Source organism: Hemicordylus capensis, chromosome 2 (assembly GCF_027244095.1).
Source record: "Hemicordylus capensis ecotype Gifberg chromosome 2, rHemCap1.1.pri, whole genome shotgun sequence".
NCBI classification, from domain to species: Eukaryota; Metazoa; Chordata; class Lepidosauria; order Squamata; family Cordylidae; genus Hemicordylus; species Hemicordylus capensis.
This window is the reverse complement of record NC_069658.1, coordinates 8,405,162-8,424,207: the sequence shown is the minus strand read 5'-3', so window position 1 is coordinate 8,424,207 and position 19,046 is coordinate 8,405,162.

Here is a 19,046-nt window from a genome sequence, read left to right as displayed (position 1 = left end):
CCAAATTCTGAAGGGGGAGGCACAAAAATCTTTGCAAAATGCCCTTTGCACCCACACCCCAAGAAGACATGAGACACAAGTGTATGGCAAAAAGGGCCACGATTTATTAATTCATTCAAATGCAACTGAATGGAAACTGGGATTGGTTCTCCACCCCCACAGTGCAGAAGCTAAATTCGTGCTCACTCAGAGTGCGCCTTTAGTTATTCCCACGGGCGACGCACCTTGGCTCCAGGCAGCCCCAGTGCTCTAGAGAAGAAGCTGCTGCTCTTAGCCGACCTATGGTCAGTTCTCTGCCCATAGCAGCACCCCTCCGAAGCCACAAAGCCTTGCCTGACAGAGGAGAGCGGGCCAGACCAGAGTTCCCTGATCCACCAAGCCTCTAGGGAGCTGACCTGCCTGCCTTATCACCAAATGCTTACCTGAAAATGCTCACCAAAGACTCAGATGTTATTCCCTGCCACACTGTACCTGCCAGTTGTGACCAGTAAGAAAACCTCAACTAACTAACTAAAGAGTACAGTCAGGGGCAGGTGAAAAAGGAAGCGCACCACAAGCCAATCAGGTGAGCATCCAGAAAATCCCTGCCAGGCCCCAAAAGGCAACCAGCAAGCCCAGACTGTACTCAAGGGAAGGGAGGAAGGGTGTCTGCTCAGGATGGACTGAGGAGGGAGGACGCCAATGTCAGCAGCGTGACAGAAGCCCCGCCCTCTCTGTGACCCAGGAACCAATTGGCTCCCACCAGACCTCATTCTGTTTGGGGGGGGGGGGCAAATTGGCCGTGCCACCCATTTGGGCGATGAGCGGCCGGATTCATTCCCCATATCCAGGTTTGGGGGCACACATATGGTTTGCACGCATGATGGAGGCCCCCTGGCTGAACTTTGACCCCCAGCCACCAGGAACCTTGCTACGCCCCTGATCTCAGCAAAAATGGCAGCAGCAAAAATAGTGATGATACCCCCCCCACAAGGAGCCCCTTATTTGGGCTTAGCAGTCTAGGGATGCATGCCCATGCTTCTCCTCTCTAGGTTTGCAAGGGTCAGTTTGGAATGTCATCTGAACTGGCCCCATTACAGAACACTCAGAGCATTAAGGGTGCTGTCTGAGTGTTCCCATTTATGCTCAAGTCAGCCTCCAAAATATTTTACTATATGTCATCAAGATGCCATGGTAGTTGGAAAAGTTGAGCACAATAAATAGAAAGGCTTATAAATTAAACAGCTCACAAGGGGAGTTCTGAAGAGTCACCTGGTGCCGTTTATAGTGTGCTAAATATTATTCATTGCAAAGTAAAGACAAGGATTCCAGTTACCAAATCAATTGCTTGAGTACAGTTAGGGACTGCTTGAAATTGAATATTTTCTGCCAAACCACACTAACAGGAGTGCAGATCCCTCCTAAGGATCTGATGAGTTTCCCCCTCTTTTCCTCCCCCCAATAACCTTTATCCCCCCACTCCAAAAGTACCTTCTCTCTCTGCAAAAAAAAGTAAGTGAAATTAAATTAGCTTGCTCTTCAAGCTTTCCCCCTCTCTGCACACCAAAAAAATACTACTCCAGTGTTCTACCAAGTTATCTTTTGTTCATGAATGAGTTGAAAGTGTTCCGAAGACTAAGCCGGGCCCCATCAGGGACACCAGGCACTGAAGTTTGTGTCTGCCTTAACCAGTAGAAATGACAGTAAAATCAGTTTAAAAATATGTGTGGATTTATTATTATATTTTGTGGCTCAATGGTAAAGCATATGCTTTGCATGAAGAGTTGGGTCTCCTGTGTCTGCTCTGCTAGCCAGCATTGCTAAATGGAGCAATAGTCTGACTCAATATCACAGTAGAAGGCAATTTCCTATATTCGACCAACTTGAACCAAACTGAAACCAATTCACTGGAGTCTGTAAGCCTAGGCAGGTGAGCTGCATTTGGCTAAATGAATCCAGGTTGTGCAGGCTAAATTCCGACCTTGGAGTTTATATGTTTTACACGCACATCCTAAAACAATGTCAAGGGAATGCCACGATGCAATTTCCCCCCAAATTGTACTAGTTTGCAATTGGTGTAACATTTAGATAACATGTCGATTCCCTCCCAACCGCAATTGGAAAGTATCTGCTCCCTTCTGACATGCAACTCCAAATTTATACCCTATATTTGGGGTTGACTTCTACAGATCTATGTTAATTTACATCAGCCGCAGATCTGGACCATATATTTGGAGACGGAAATAGTACACATGAATATATATGATGGGAGCCTATAAAGTATTTATTGGCATGAATTTGTGATGACCGCATTACTCACGTTGTGGTGGTGCTTAAGTCTTTAAGTCATGGAGCTCAGAATATTGCTATAGCATAAAATGCAATTCTTGTTGCTGGGAGAACATCTTCTAATTATTGCTACTGCATTCCCCCTCTTGGTATCCTACTATAGCTCTTAAAGCGAGATGAAGGCAGAGCAATTAAAACTTTGCTTTTCCTCCAGTCAGGAACTAAGGAGAGATGCTGGGAGTGAAGGGAATAATTGTTTATTTGGAGTCTAGTTTGGTCCTGGTGTGTTTCTGTAAAAAGAAAATGGATAGATTGCCTGGTCATAATAATCCATGTTCTGGTAACATCCAGGTTAGAGTACTGTAACACATTACACATGGGATTGCCTTTGAAGACTGTTTGCAGTGAAACAGCAGCTAGAATGTTAAGTCAGATGTCCTGGCTTAAATATACCATTGCAGTTAATCAGTTCCTGGGAGGCACTTTTAGTCTGGATGTAGGCGAAGAAAAGAAACTTAATCCAGGTGAGCAGACGTTGGTCAGGGGTTCTCCGGATCTTGCAGTATTCAAATTCTTCTAGAGGAAGTTGTATTCCTGTTGAAAGACCAAGTGTTGAGTCTGGAGAGCTCTTACCTCTAGGGTTGTCCCTGGATCCCATATAGTGTTCATGACTAGAAATGCCTTTTACCATAGGGTACAGCGGTACACAAAGTGTTTTGTGCACACCTGGTGGCGGCGTGTGGCTGGCTAGTGGGTGCCTTAAAAGAAGGAAGGCAGGTCTTACCTGCTACTCCGTCATTCCTCAGCTGCCCCCTGCTGCCACCCCACTGAGGCACTTTAGGTATTAAACACCACACCGTGTGGCTACAGTGCTGCTCCCAGCTGCCCGTGGGCAGCGTCGCCACATAAATGGCACCTGCGCATGCACCTGAAGTATCGGGGTACCCCTGACCCCAAGAGGGGAGGTTCGTTCCTGGGCGGATGGAGCCCAATAATCAGCCCAGACGAGAGGACTTAAGATCAAAGTTTTATTTGCCCTTAAGTAGCAAAGGTGCTGCTTGGCTCGCGCCCAAAGCAGGACAGAGGCCTGATACAGAAGCAACACATTTATACACCAAATTATCCTTAAGAAAACAGTTACACAAAAAGAAGCAGTTATATGTCATAACTCATGGTTAGTTCCTGTTTCATCTGGGAATAGGCCATAAATTATTTATGCAAGCCCTGTCTGGCCCAGTCTTATCTTGCTCCTTCAGCCCTTGTGGTTCCCATGCTAAATATATTTTTGCTAACCGAAGTATCGGGGTACCCCTGACCCCAATACTTCACACAGACACCATTTGCGGGGTCAGCAACAGCTTCCACTGGTGAATGCCATTGTCATTTTCCCTGTAATATGTTATGCACGCACAGGGGATTCTGGGGAAGGGGAATTTATGGTAGCCAACTCCTGTAGAAAAACAGCAACAAAAGAACCACTACTTGCTATAAACTTGCAGAAAGCTGCCCCTGAAACTTTCTCAGAATTTTTCCTAGCTGCCCTAGAAATCTCCCTTAGTTTCAGCCTCTCGGTTATGATGATGTTTGTATGCAGAAGGTTTCCAAAGGTTCCAAGTTCCTCCCTGGCATCTCCAAGACAGAGCTGAGAGAGATTCCTGCCTGCAGCCTTGGAGAAACTGCTGCCAGTCTGCATAGAATATATGCCATAGACAATACTGAGCTAGATGGACCAAGGGTCTTCCTCAGTATATGGGCAGCTTCCTATGTTCCTATGAGGCTGAAAATTCTTTGATGAAAACTTTTGGCTCAGTATTTGATTACTATAGTATATGTGGGTTTCCTGACAACTTGAAAGCTAGAGCCATCATGGTGTAGTGGTTAGAGTGCTGGACGGGGACTGGGGAGACCTGAGTTCATATCCCCATTCAGCCATGAGACTTGCTGAGTGACTCTGGGCCAGTCACTTCTCTCTCAGCCTAACCTACTTCACAGGGTTGTTGTGAGGAGAAACTTAAATATGGAGTACACCACTCTGGGGGCTCCTTGGAGGAAGAGTGGGATATAAAATGTAAATAATAATAATAATAAATAATAAAATGCAACTGCTACGTAGTTGACAAGAACAAGATATATTATACATATATTATACTTATCATGTGTCATTTGCATTGGTTGCCAATTCACCTAAATGCTGGTCTTGAACTTAGGAGTTCTGTATGGTCTGGAACCATGTTATGTTCAGGACCACCTGATCTTGTATAAATGTGCCACAGGCCTTGCATTGGCATCTGAGATCTTGTTTTCTGGCCCACTTCTAAGAAAGATATGTTTGGTGGGTACCAGAGACAGGGCCTTCTTGGTGATTACACCACCGTTTTGGAACTCTCTGTTCTGGAAGATATTGCATTCTCTCCTTCTTTCTATCCTTAGGTGGTTAGTGAAGATATTTTTCTCCCTGCAAGAAGTCTTAATCCTGTTGTTTTATTCAATCACTGGACTGATTTTATGCTGATGTTTTTATATTGCATCCCTTGTATTTATGGATGGTATCTGAACATGGGTGATTTTACTGATATTGACTTAGCCTGCCTGGACTTGTTTTATGATGAAGAATTGAATATAGACCCCTAAAATAAATAATACTAGGAGATCTGCAATGCTACTAGTTTGTTTTCAGGCATAATTCTCACAGCATCTTTCCTAGTGGCTGTTTGTTGATGTCTTCCTTGTTTCCTCCCCCTGCAATAGATGTGAGCTTTTTTGGAACATGAGACGATTATTTCATATATTTCATTGTGTAAAGTGCTTTGAAAACATTTTGTTGTTGTTGAAAAGTGGTATCATCATCATCATCATCATCATCATTGCTGGTTTTTATTTTCAAGCCCTACACATCTTGTGCCTTGGGTACCTGAAAGACCAGCTTCTCTCATGTGAACTGGCCAATCTCTGAAGTCTGCTTCTGAGGTCCTTCTCCAAGAATGCCACCCCCAGAGATCTGAGAAGTGTAAACTAGAGAAGCTGACCTTGAAATAACCTCCCTAAATGGATTCTCAGGGTACCTGCATTATTGTGAATCAGGTGTCACATTTGGTAGTACAGATTTCATTGACTGCTGTTTTACTAATTTTGTCTGTTGCTCATTGTGTCAATAGCTGTGATTATACCGTGCAGCAATATGTCCCTGGGGGTTGTGTAGCCCTCAGGGATGTATTTCCCTGAGGATGTATGTATGTACCTGTGCTGTATCAATCTGGATGTTGGCCTTTTTTCATATTATAAGAAGATTGTTGAAAGTGACTCATAAATTCCAGAGAGAGAGAGGCAGCAACATACAGAGAAAGAGAGAGAGAGAGAGACAGAGAGACAGACAATTAAAGGTGGTGTTTCCATTTTTCAAAAAGTAGTAGCTTTATTTAATTTAGTAAATTGTAAACTAACATATGCAATATCTCCAAAAAAATGGCTATACTGAGCTTTGGGTAATGTGTGAACTTATTTAAATGTACTGGATTAATAAATCCAACACTCTTCAACTTATTCAGACACAGGACCTCAACCCTGAGTCCATGTATAGTTTCTTTTTGCCACACATTCATTATTTTATTATTTCCACATGGTTTACTACCTTTCATATGACAATCCCAATGACTTTACAAATGTAATAAATGTATTAAGACATTAAAAAATGCTGTAAAGCCACAATAAAAACAATCATACAAAACCAGCATGACCACAGACAATCAACCTGTCTCACTGGACTCACTGTATGTATGGACCGCCCCAGGATCTGTCCATATCCATAAAATGGCTGATAAATTACTAGCAATAAAGGTTATGGGTGCTTGACATGCTTTAGGGTGCCAGCTTAAATTAGATCCCAAGCCCCAATGACCTTGTGGCAGACTTTTGACCTTAACATTGCTGCTGAGCACCCATTACTTTGGAAAGATTCAGTGGTAAAAGATATATTGACAGTAGACCAATGACTGCATTCTAATGAAGACATAATAGAGGTTTATAAAATTATGAATGGCAAGATAAAGTGGATAGAGAGACATTTTTCTTTCTCTCTCATAATATGAGAACTTGAGGTCACCCAATTAAGTTTATTGGCAGTAGATTCTGAACAGATAATACATAATAAATTTACAAAATCTGCTGCCCAAGATGTGGTGATGGTCACTGGTTTAGGCAGTTTTAAAGAGCTTATACAGAGTCTTGGATAGCTGTATCAATGGCTGTTAATGGTAACAGACAGATAAATAAACTTAACAACAAATTCTGGTAAGAACAAATCTGCCTACTTTCCTTTCACTATCATCTCAACTGATAATTACCATCTTCACAGGTTAGCCCACTTGTGCCTCAAACATCCACGCATCTGCCATCTTGAATTGAATTGGGTGGATGACATCATCACAAACTACACCATTGAGATGTCCCTATGTGTTCCTATGACTGTAACAAATTTGGTCCAAATCGGCTCAAGCATTGCGAAGTTGATAGGAAACATACACACACACACACACACACACGGATACAGAGCTAGGTGATCTCATAAGCTGACTTTCCTTATGAAAAGCAGGCTAAAAAGATATTGGCTAACATAAGAACATAAGAACAGCCCTGCTGGATCGGGCCCAAGGCCCAACTAGTCCAACATCCTATTTCACACAGTGGCCCACCAGATGCTGCTGGAAGCCAAACTCTGCAGTAGTGCAAATCATCCAAACACTGCAGTAGTGCAAACATGTTGTGTTTGTGCAAGGAAGTTGTGCTAGCTGGTTTGACTAAATTCTGGAGCTTGCATTCCAGACTCATGTTTCCTGCAGCAAAACGCTTTTCTCAGCACATATGTTTTGTAGGGATGTAAAACTATCTGCTATTGTTATTCTACAATTGATTTAATTGGTTTCATTCTGTTTTTGATTTTAATTGTTAACTAGTTTTAATTGTTTCTATTTTGTAAACTGCTCTGAGCCATTTTTGGAAGGGTGGTATATAAATCAAATAAACAAACAAACAAACAAATTTATATCCCGCTCTTCCTCCAAGGAGCCCAGAGCGGTGTACTACATACTTAAGTTTCTCCTCACAACAACCCTGTGAAGTAGGTTAGGCCGAGAGAGAAGTGACTGGCCCAGAGTCACCCAGCAAGTCTCATGGCTGAATGGGGATTTGAACTCGGGTCTCCCCGGTCCTAGTCCAGCACTCTAACCACTACATCATGATGGCTAAATAATACAAGCACAATCCTTGCAGACTTAGGTCAAGACTGCAAAGGATTGCACAACTCTGAGCATCTACTCAGCTACCAGATGTTCTTGTGTGTGTGCATCTTTATTAGTTGCACTAGCACAGTGCTATTCCAGATGTCACCCATGATGATGATGATGATCAATGCCTACTAGTCTGGTGGCTATAGGCCACCTCAAGCCTCAGAGGCAAGATGCCTTTAAATACCAGTTGCAGGGGAGCAACAACAAGAGAGAGGGCATGCCCTCACCTCTTGCCTATGGTCTTCTCAGAGACACCTGGTGGGCCACTGTGTGAAACAGGATGCTGGACTAGATCGGCTTTGGGCCAGATCCAACAGGGCTGTTCTTATGTGATGATGATGATGATGATGATCAACAAAATAAGTAATCAAAGTGGTTTAACCAAATCAAACAAATGAAAGCAATCAAAAAATAAGAATTCCCTGTCTCCAGAGGACTCAACATCTAAAAGGTGGACACCAGCAACAGACACTGGAAGGATTCTGGGCTTGTTGAATGGAAATAGTTGCTCTGCACTCACTAACTATAAGAGAGCCTAGTTTAAAAGGTGCTTCTTTGCCAAGTTATCAGGGGTTACTTTTTAAAATTATATTGCCCCATCACTCTTCTTCCTCAGCAGCTCTCCTTCTTCCCTCCCTCCCTCCTTCCTAGCCACAACACCCTGTGTCTTTTCTATTGATTGCATTTAAAGTCTTGTTCATTGACTTTTGAAATTTAAGTGTTGTAAAGAAAAACTTCTTAACAAATCATTGCTGAATTTTGTGTTGAACCTTGAAAATGTAATTCAGACAACCCACAGATGTTGGTGACCTAATCATGCTGGCTATACATTTGGCTGAGCAAATGTTTTTGAAATTGAGAATTCCAACATGTATATGGAACGCTTTTGCCAAAAATTGATCTTCACTTTAGCAAAGAGAGCTGATTCAGGTGGTCACTTTATTGTATTTGATCTCTTCCACTGAACTTCTGGCTGCCTTCTGTGGGTTAGAAACCCATGGGTGCTTTGATGTCTCAGAACATGCATGTTCCCTGACTTGGTGGATTCACTTCAGCTTTCCCCTGTTGAATTTGTATCCTGCTTCTTCTCCCTCACTGTGGAAGACATGGGGCAACTTCTTGGAAGGGCCACAACACCATGAAGCTTTTCTACTCTTATCTGGATATACATTGCACCTCCCTGCTCCCTGCCTCCCGCCGAAAGAGGACCACATCCCTCACCAGAGCAAGAGTGAAAGGATGCCTCTCAAAAGCCAAATGAGGGACGAGGTGGGCAGAAGCTCCTATGACATCCACACTTCACCCACCCAACTCCCACCGCTAATCATTGTGCTCCTCCATCCTTGTGCTTTATCAAGGCTGGATGAGGCAAGGCAGCCACACCTGAGACAGGTAAGTGGTGACATTCCACAAGGAATCCCCAAAGCAACTTTTCAACAACTCCTAGCAACAAAAGTATACATCTCAAAGCCAGAATATCAACATGTCAACCAGCAACATTTTGTTTCACGGGACACGAGTTATGAAATTCTGCCTCTCTAATGTCCCTTGGATGTCAACTGAAGATCTAATGATTTCGGTGGGGGGGAGGGTCTTTGGCTTTGCTGATTGGAGATATGCTATCTCCCTGAGATTTCCTTTTGTCTGCTCTGTGCATGCTTTTTCTGTGTTTTAGTTTTAATAATTATTTTTTACATGGTGTAAGCCACCTCGGGCACTTTACAGATAAAATGAACACAAAACAAAACAGGATTATACACATTTTAATGAACATATGAAGCTGCATTATACCAAATCAGACCACTGATCTATTTATCTCAGTATTGCTGACCAAAGTTCTCCAGAGAGGCCGCTTGAGCCTTTACCAGCCCTACGGGGAGATGCAAGGAATCTATCACTGAGCACCTTCAGTGAATAAGTAAATAAATATTAAATGAAACAATGTAATAACATATCATTTAAATATGCATGTTTGCTATTCAGTTAACAGTCCCATTACTGTTAAGGTACACTACAATTAAAGTTGCCACAGTATTAAATTGAGGGAAACTAAAGGCAAGCCAGGAGGGTTCTGCTGATCCATTTGTAGACACTTCAAAGTTGAGTTGAAAGAAGAAGCTCAGTAACACAAGCAAAATTTCTCAGTGGGGTTTCATATCTCTAAGCTGTCTTTTTTTTTTTTTTTCTAAAACAGAAATCCAAGGGAAATCTGTAAGAGACTGCTAGGGTGAAATAGCTTTTCGAATATTAAGGGTTTGTGTGTTTTTTAATCAAACCATACATAATGTTCTGAGGAGGGGTCACACATCCTGAACAATTAGCAAATAGTGGAGGGTAAGTTCAGGAATGGAGATGTGTGTAGCAGAAAACCGGCTCCGCTGTCTCCTGCAAACATCACTATACTGTGAGAACTGTCACAATAGTGTCACAGATTAAGTAATGGCAACTTGGCCAAAGGTGAGCTTCACACATCACAACAAAAGGCTGTGCAAGCGGCCATTACCTCATTTATTTAACATATTTATATGCCACCCAAAACTTATGTCTTTGGCCAGTTCACAACAAAACAGTACAAACTGAAACAAAATTAAAATGTTAAAACATAAAAATAATATAAAATTTAACACAAAGTTAAAAACTGCAAGTCTAATTAATAAAAGCCTTCACCTTAAGTGGTGCAGTGGGGAAATGCTTGACTAACAAGCAGAAGGTTGCCGGTTCGAATCCCCACTGGTACTATATTGGGCAGCCGCGATATAGGAAGATGCTGAAAGGCATAATCTCCTACTGTGTAGGAGGAGGCAATGGAAAACCCTTCCTGTATTCTACCAAAGACAACCACAGGGCTCTGTGGGTGCCAGGAATCAAAATCAACTTGATGGCACACTTTACCTTTAATTAAAAGACTGGGTGAAGAAATGTCTCTCAACTGCCTTGCTAAAAGTTATCAGAGATGGGGAGGCTCTTATTCCAAAGGCTCAGAGCAGCAATGGAAAAGGCCTGTCCCTGAGTAGCCACCAGACCAGCTGTGACAACTGCAGATGAACCCCTCCAGGTGATCTCAATGGGCAGTAGGGTTCATCATGGCAAAGAAGACGTTCACATAAATACCCAGGGCCTAAGCTGTTTAGGGCTTTATAGGTTATAACCAGCACCTTGTATTTCACCCAGAAACTTATTGGTAGCCACTGTCGTTCTTTCAATATAGGAGTAATATGGTCCCTTCGAGATAACCCAGAGAACAACCTGGCTGTTGCACTCTGTACCAACTGCAGTTTCCAGACTATGTACAAAGGCAGCCGCATATAGAATGCATTGCAGTAGTCAAGTCCAGAGGTTACCAGCATATGTTCTACTGCTCTGAAGTCATTCATCTCAAGAAACGGACACGGCTGGCATATCAGCTGAAGTTGATAGAAAGAATCTTTGACTACAGCCTCAACCTGGAAGACCAGGGAGAGGTTTCTATCCAAAAGCACTCCCAGAATGTGTACCTGTTCCTTTTGGGGAAGTGTGATCCCATCCAGAACTGGCAGATCAAAAGAGTCTCCCAAGTCCCAACCCCACAAAATAAGTGCCTCCACTTTTTTTGGATTCAGCCTTAATTTGTTATCCCACATCCAGCCCATCAGAATCTACAGGCAGGCATTTAGGGATGTTTTGCCTTCTCCCAATGATTTTGACATGGAGAAATAGATTTGGGTGTCTTCAGTGTACTGATAACACCCTGGACCATATCTCCTGATGATCTCTCCAGGGGCATAGCTATAATTGAACAAAAGGGTTCAAAGAACACGGGCCCCCAGCTCCAGAGGGCATTCCAGCTGCATCCCTCCCTATTTTCTTCATTATCTTCCTCAGTCTGGGGGCCCACCAGAAAGAGGGATGAACACGGGCCCCCTCTCCCCTAGCTACGCCCCTGGATCTCTCCCAGCAGTTTCATGCGGATGTTAAAGAGCATTGGAAACAATACGGAGCCCTGAGAAACACCATATAAAAGTTCAAATTTTGAAGAGCAACAATCTCTAAGGGACACCAGCTGGGATCCATCTGAGAGGTAGGAGCAGAACTACTGCAAAGCAGTGCCTCCCACTCTCAATGCCCTCATACATTCATGAAGGATACTATGGTTGATAGTATCAAAAGCCACTGAGAGATCCAAAAGGGCCAACAGAGTCACACTCCCTCTGTCAATTCCTAACTGGAGATCATCCATCAGGCCAACCAAGACAGACTCAACCCCACAGCCCACCTGAAAGTCAGTTTGAAATGGGTCTAGATAATCAGTTTCCTCCAAGACTTCCTGGAGCTGGGAGGCCACCACCCTCAGTTACCTTGCCCATCAACGAAAGGCCTATAGTTGCTTAACTCTGAGGGATCCAATGCAGGCTTCTTCAAAGAAGTCTAATGATTGCCTCCTTAAGGAGGCAAGGAGGCATCCTGCCCTCCCTTAGAGAAGCATCTCTATCAGCCCTTCTATAACAACAACCCCGCTACCTGATAATATACTGTAAGCCATGCTGGACAAGGGTCAAGAGAATAGGTTGTAGACTGCATTGTTCCAAGCAGCTTGTCCACATCCTCAGGAGTGACAAACTGAAACTGAATCACTTCTTTGCTGCATGTATTGCCTTAGCATAGATCTTCAAATGTGCTCTATGTTGTAATCCGTAAGATCTGAGTCGAGGCTTTATCCACTTGTGCTCCAGTCGTCTACCTTGCCGCTTCTGCTTTCGTAGTTCTTTGGTATACCAAGGGGCCAATACTGAAGTGGGTTGGAGAGGATGCTTAGGAGCGAGCATGTCTACAGTCCTAGTTTGTTTTCTGTTCCACTTCTGCACAAGGGCATCAACAGGATCACCTGCAGAACCAACACGAAGTACTTCCAAGGCTTCTTGGAATCATATTGTAGCCAATAACTTTCTTGGGCAGACCATCCTAATAGGCCCATCACCCCTGTGGAGGTGGGGTGTGCTTGTGAGTCCAATCTCAACCAGATGTTGTCCGTCAATGACAATGGGAAAATCACAGGCATCCCCACCCATGGAACACTACTCTGATCAGAGTGAAAGACCAGATCAAGCAGAAAGACCAGCAACATGCTGTGTGTTATCAATATGCTGATGACACCCAGATTTACTTCTCCATGCTGATCTCATCAAGAAATGGCATATTTGTGGGGTGTCAGGACCTGAGAGATGGTTTAGATATGCCTTTTCTGGATGGGGTTACACTGCCCCTCAAAGATCAGGTACGTAGCTTGGGTATGCTCCTGGACCCATAGCTCTCCCTGGTTTCTCAGGTTGAGGTGGTGGCCAGGAGCACTTTATATCAGCTTCGGCTGATACTTCAGCTACACCCATTTCTAAAGGTAAATGACCTTAAAACAGTGGTATATATGCTGGTAACCTCCAGGCTTGACTACTGTAATGCGTTCTATGTGGGGCTGCCTTTGTAGGTAGTCTGGAAACTACAATTGGTACCGAACCAATTGCAGCCAGATTGGTCTCTGGGACAACACAAAGGGACCACATAATACTGGTTTTGAAAGAACTGCACTGGCTGCTGCTGCTGTGTTTCTGAGTGAAATACAAAGTGCTGGTTATTACCTATAAAGCCCTTAATGGCTTAGGTCCAAGCTATTTAAGAGAGCACTTCCTTTGTCATAAACCCTGCCACCTGTTACGATCTTCCCGAGAGGTCCGGTTATGGATACCACTGGCTTGTTTGGTGGCAACCCAGTTCCAGGCTTTTTCTGTGGCGGCCCCAGAGCTTTGGAATATGCTCCCTACTGAAATAAGAGTATCTCCTTCTCTGTTAGTTTTCAGGAAGAACCTCAAGACTGTCCTGTTTCTGCAGGCTTTTAATTAATTTTTAATAATTTTTAAAGCTTTAAACCACTTGGGATAGGCTTATAGTTGTCCTGGCTGCTATGAGCTCCTGAGCAGCCCTGGACAAATTGGTCCTGAAGTGAACATTGAAGTCCCCTTAAGTGATCAGACACTTCAACAGAGTAAGGGAGATTTTTTTCCTTGTATACCACAGCCACTCTGCCTCCCTGACCAGGTCCTCTCACCTGCTCCTCAACAGAGTATCCTGGAGGGAGAAGCTGGGACCAGACTGGGCCACCAGTCTCTCCCAACTAAGTCTCTGTAATACACACCAGCTCAGCCCCTTCATCCAGAATCAAGTCATGGATGGATCTGACTTATTCTGGCCTGACCTAGCATTACAAAGGAGCAAGGTAAGGCTTTGTGGGTGGTTGGCACTGCTCCCTGAGGTCAAAGAGCTGACAGAACAGCCGGCAGGGGAAACACCTAGGAGATTTCTGATTTCCCGTCCCCTGTAATGGCCTGCTGATTTGCTGATGTTACTGCTTCTATTCCCCACCATCACCAAAATAGTTCCCCCATAATCAGTAGATATGTTCTCTGTCTCCCCATCTCCAGACAAATCTAGACACATTAGAAACCAATCTCTTCTAAGACTTGAAACAGAAGCTAAAATATAAAATACCCACCAACCACTACCACACAAGCAGCACACACACACACACACACACACACACACACACACACACACTTAAATTCCTGTACCAGGGTTACTGGCCTTTGCTATCTCCTGAAGAGGCTCCCCCCAAAGGGGAATCCCCCCGTTGGGGGGATTTAGTGTCCCCCCTTTGGTGGCAACTTTGCCAGTGGTGGACCCACCACCACAGGCAGTGTTCCTGTATAGGCCCCGAGGGGACTAGTCTGGGCAGGTAGTACACAGGCACTGCTGACTCAACTCAGGCCCCAATCTCACACAAACTCCCCACAAAGCAACAGTCCCACAGATCACCCCTGAGACAGGCAGCAGGCAGCAGCAGAAAGACAACAACAGAGGCTCTCTCTCTAGGCCATCTGGGGAGCAGATGTTGAGGGGATTCTCACAATCAGCAAAAAGCGGGCTAAGGGAGCCTAGCTCACTTTTTGCTGATCGTGTGCTGCCACAGGAGATGTGCAGCTCCCAGCAGCAAACCCTCCTAATTCCCCCTCCCGTTAGATGGTCAAATCTGTTTGACCTCAAACCTGTCTGCACACCCCAAGTAGGACGCACAGATCATGCTCCCGTATGATCAATCCTGCTCCAAGCAGTGCGGATCTTTGGAGGCTTGGACATTGCATCCTGGCCTCTGAATATCCACAATGCACCACACAATGAGTGCAGTACTTTTGGGGAATGCTCCCAAGGGTTACTGCCCGCTTGACGAGTTCATCTGAGGGGGCTCTGCTCCGGGTGCCGACAATGAGGGAGGCTCGGTTGTCGTGCACGCGGGACAGGGCCTTCTCTGTTGCTGCCCCCAGACTCTGGAATGCTCTCCCGGTGGCTATTTGCTCCTCGGTCTCCATCACAGCTTTTAGAAAGAGTGTAAAATCTTAGCTTTTTGCCCAGGCATATATTTGATTCTCTGCTGCTGCTCTTTGTACACAGTATTGCTTGTATGCTTTCATTTTAAATTTTTAATCAGATTTGTTTAATATTTTTCACTTAATATTTTAATTGTGTCTTTTTTACCATCTTGTTTTTAAATTTTGCTGTAAACCACCTTGGGATTGTTTTAATGAAAGGCGGTATATAAATTTAACAATAAATAAATAAACTCTGGGTATGCTCTGGCTGCGTGCAGCCCAAGCATACACACAACCCTGGTGCTGGGGTTAAGGGAACACTCCTACCCTTAAACCCTGACTAAAGGCCAGGGTATAAAGTTGGGCTACCCATGAGGGCATCTCCAGGATCGGGATCTGTACCAGTGGTGCATATGGAAAGCCAAACCCAGGCTGGGCTGCCTTTGGCTGCTCATGTGCACAGACTCAGAGTGAGTTGGGAGAGGAAAAGCGAAACGAAGTCTTTTTTTTTTTTTTTTTGGTTATGCAACAGCAACAGCAAACAAATATTGTGCAGGGAGGCTTATAGGGAATCAGGACTGGCTGAAGCTCCTTCCCAAATGGACACTTAATGGCAAAACTGTTTTTTCCATCTTCGTGTGTAAAATGGCCCTAATAATAATTTTAAAAAACCAGGACTGACAGACAGACTAATGCTGCAGTAGTGCAATGAACAAAGATGCACCCATGCAAAAAGGCTGCATGGCTGAGTGTAGGGGTGTGTTTGAACCAATTCCAGCAGTTTGGTTGGAGTTCGAGCCGAACTCGAACCGGACCACCAGACTACGAGCCAGTTCTGAACCGGTTTTTCAGTTTGAGGGGGCATGCTTGTAAAGGGGAATCTGGTGAGGATTTCCCTTTACAAACAGAGGGGGGAACCCTGCCTACCTTTAAAAAGGTCTTGAATGGGGCAGCGAGAGGGCACTTGTATGCAGCATGGCTCCTCCAAAGTGTCAGGACTGGGACTGTCACTCCAGTGTGGCCTGGTTCTGGCCTCCACACATGCGCAGAGGCTGGAACTGGGGCCACACTGGAGCGCCGTACCTGGTTTGTACCATTTGGAGGAGCTACACTGCCAACACCGACACACTGCACAGCATACAGGTGCTCTCTCACTGCCCCATTAGTGTCTTTTTAAAGGTAGGTAGAGTTCCATCTTTTGTTTGTAAAGGGAAATCCTCACTGCATGCCCCCTCAAACCGCCAAACCAGATCTGAACTGGTTCATTAGAACCAGGGCGGGTTTGGCTTGAATTCAGACCAGAATCCCTTTTAGGAGGTCCAGTTCGGTTAGAATCTGAACCGGTCGAACCAGGCTGGTTCTAATCAAACCAGGTTCTGCCCACCCCTAGCTGAGTGGATGCTCATAACTGAGCAGTCTTTGGAGTTCTCAGTCCACTTGTGCAAGCCTTGTGCTTATGCAAGAATTACAGTGGATATCTGTGCCTCATTCCTTACAAGACAAATGGACCGAGGACAAGGTTTCATAGCAGGAGGCATTTGGGTTTGCAAAATACACCCTGTTGCAGTGGGGCAATACTAATCCAGAATGCAAGTCCAGAATGCAAGTTCCAACTTTGTGGAACAAGCTAGCACAATGTCCTTGCACTTCCGCAGCATTTGTCTGAGTGTCAGCCAATACTTTTAAAAACATGAATGCTATTAAAAGCGGCTATCTTTTCCAGCCCAAAATTCCATTTGGTTTTGGTGACAATTTCCTGATAAAGAAATGTGTTTGTTTTCAAAGAAGCTAGCCGTTTGAAATTTTAACCAGCTGTATTAACTTCCTCTGATCTCTTTCCAAGGTTGGAACACTCTAAATAAGTGCAAGCCATTTATTAGGATGGTTATTTTTATTTGCATGGCAATGTTTATTTTCCTCTGTGAATTACCTTTCTGGATCTCTCCTCTGCTGCCATTTCTCCCATATCTTTAGTCAAAGTAATACTTTGTTTCACTTATGCTTACACTCTCTTCATTCTATAGACCAAAATCGCTTTCAATTACACATAGATCACAGTCCTTAACCATTAGTCTCACTTGCTTGTGGTTAATAATTCACCTTATATTCCAGCATCCATCAACATAAAATCAGCATAACAACTTTTATGAATCCCTTTATCATCAGCACATTCCAAATGCTTATACAATCTGCACTCCAGATTCACATAGGAACTGGTTTAATAGCCCTTAAAGTCGCAATAATACTCAGTTCTTTCCATCACAAAATTATTGTTCATTTTGTCAGAGAAGACCATTTTTTAAGCTCTTTCACATTATCTTCTCATATTTCTTGAAATCTATTGGCCCATTTTCTGATCGCAGTTAATTCCGGGCAAATATACAACTTTGATTCACAGCCGGGATAGATTCAAATGTGCATCTGCAGTGGTGAAAATGCCAAGTGATGGACATAAATATGAATTCTTTGTGACCTTAGAGATTGTTCTTATTGCTATTTGCTATCACTGTTGCCTCTAAGGTGTGTGCATGTGTGTGTGTTCACAAGTTTTTTGATGTCCGCTCAGTTAGTTTTAGATCCTGCTCAGGTCGAATCAGGAACGCCCCATTGTGAATGGACACGTGCACATGCTGCCTTGATACTGCCGCTCAGAATAAAACTCATTCCGCACAAAGATGAGAAACAATAGAGGGGACACTGCTACCTACCTGCCTACCTACCTACCTACCAACCAACCCTAGAGGGGGTGCAGTGCATGTCTGGATACTTTGGCCATAGACACACAGTGCACCCCCAGGGAATCCATGACAATAGTGGCTAGGCCACCCATTGACAAGATGGAAGCCAAGATGTCCTAAGTGGGCTCTGTCTCCCACTAGTGATGCCTCTGTTTGTGAGTGTCTTACTTTCCCCGATAAGAATGAATAACAATCCGGAGAACTGATTGAGACATGGGAGAAAGTAAGAGGGTGCACTTGAGGGTCAACACTGGTTGGGTTCTCAGCTCCTTCCCTGTCCCAGTAACCTTCGTCCTGAGAGATCAAGTTGACTCCAACCTGCCTCATCCCATAATTTCATCTGCACAGCCCTATGTGAGTTATTTGGAGCTACAATCCCATGCACATTTATTCGGTAGGAAGCCCCACTGAGCGCAGTGGAACTGATTTCGGACTAAGTATTCACAGGGGCATGTCATACTAGAGGAGCTGGCTGACATCCTGCCCAGCATTATGGACATGTAACATTGCACTGCAAAGCTGCTGCTCCCGTCAGGGGCAAAGTCAGGGCTGTGCCAAACGAGGGGTGTTTTTCACACAACCAGCACTTCTGCACGTTTCCTCACTGGGGACAAAGAGGAAACCTGCAAATGTGCTAGTTGCCCGGCTGAATCTTTTGCACAGCCCTGACGGGGGCAACAGACCCACAGTGCAGTGTTACGTGTCTGTAGTGCTGTGCTAGATGTCAGCCACTATCTTTTTATAGATGAAGAAAGTTTTATTATTAATATTATGCTGTTTACACACAGTCTACCCAATGTTATTGACTGGATTGGATACTTTAATTATCGGGCCCTTTCCCAGGGTCTAGGATAACGAAAGAAAGATTAAAGATAGTGTCATAGTATCCGTGCTATCCTGAGTAGTGTGGCCTTCTGTAGTTGATGTGTTGTAATTTTATTGATGCCTTATTATTATTATTATTATTATTATTATTATTATTATTATTATTATTAACAACCAACATTCTGCCTAAAGCTGTGCTTGCATAATATTGTATCAGAGCAAGTTTGTTCCAGACTAGTGTTGCCTCATATATTTTGTGGGGAACTTTTGAGCAACTGAGCCATTCTGAAAATCCAAGTGATTTGGCTGAGCTAGCCATTCTTCTTGCACTAACACAACCTTGTTCGCTCCACAAGCACTGTCAGCAAATTCTGCTACTGCTGCTGCTGTTGACAGAGTGTTCCATAGTATGCCGCACTCTTCGTCTAAAGTGAGGTAGGTTGTGTATACCACTTTCGAGAATACCATTCCCAGTGAAGTTCACCTGGCACCAGATCTAATGGTTTCTTTGGTGCCTCATGAAGACCTTTTAATTTGCCATT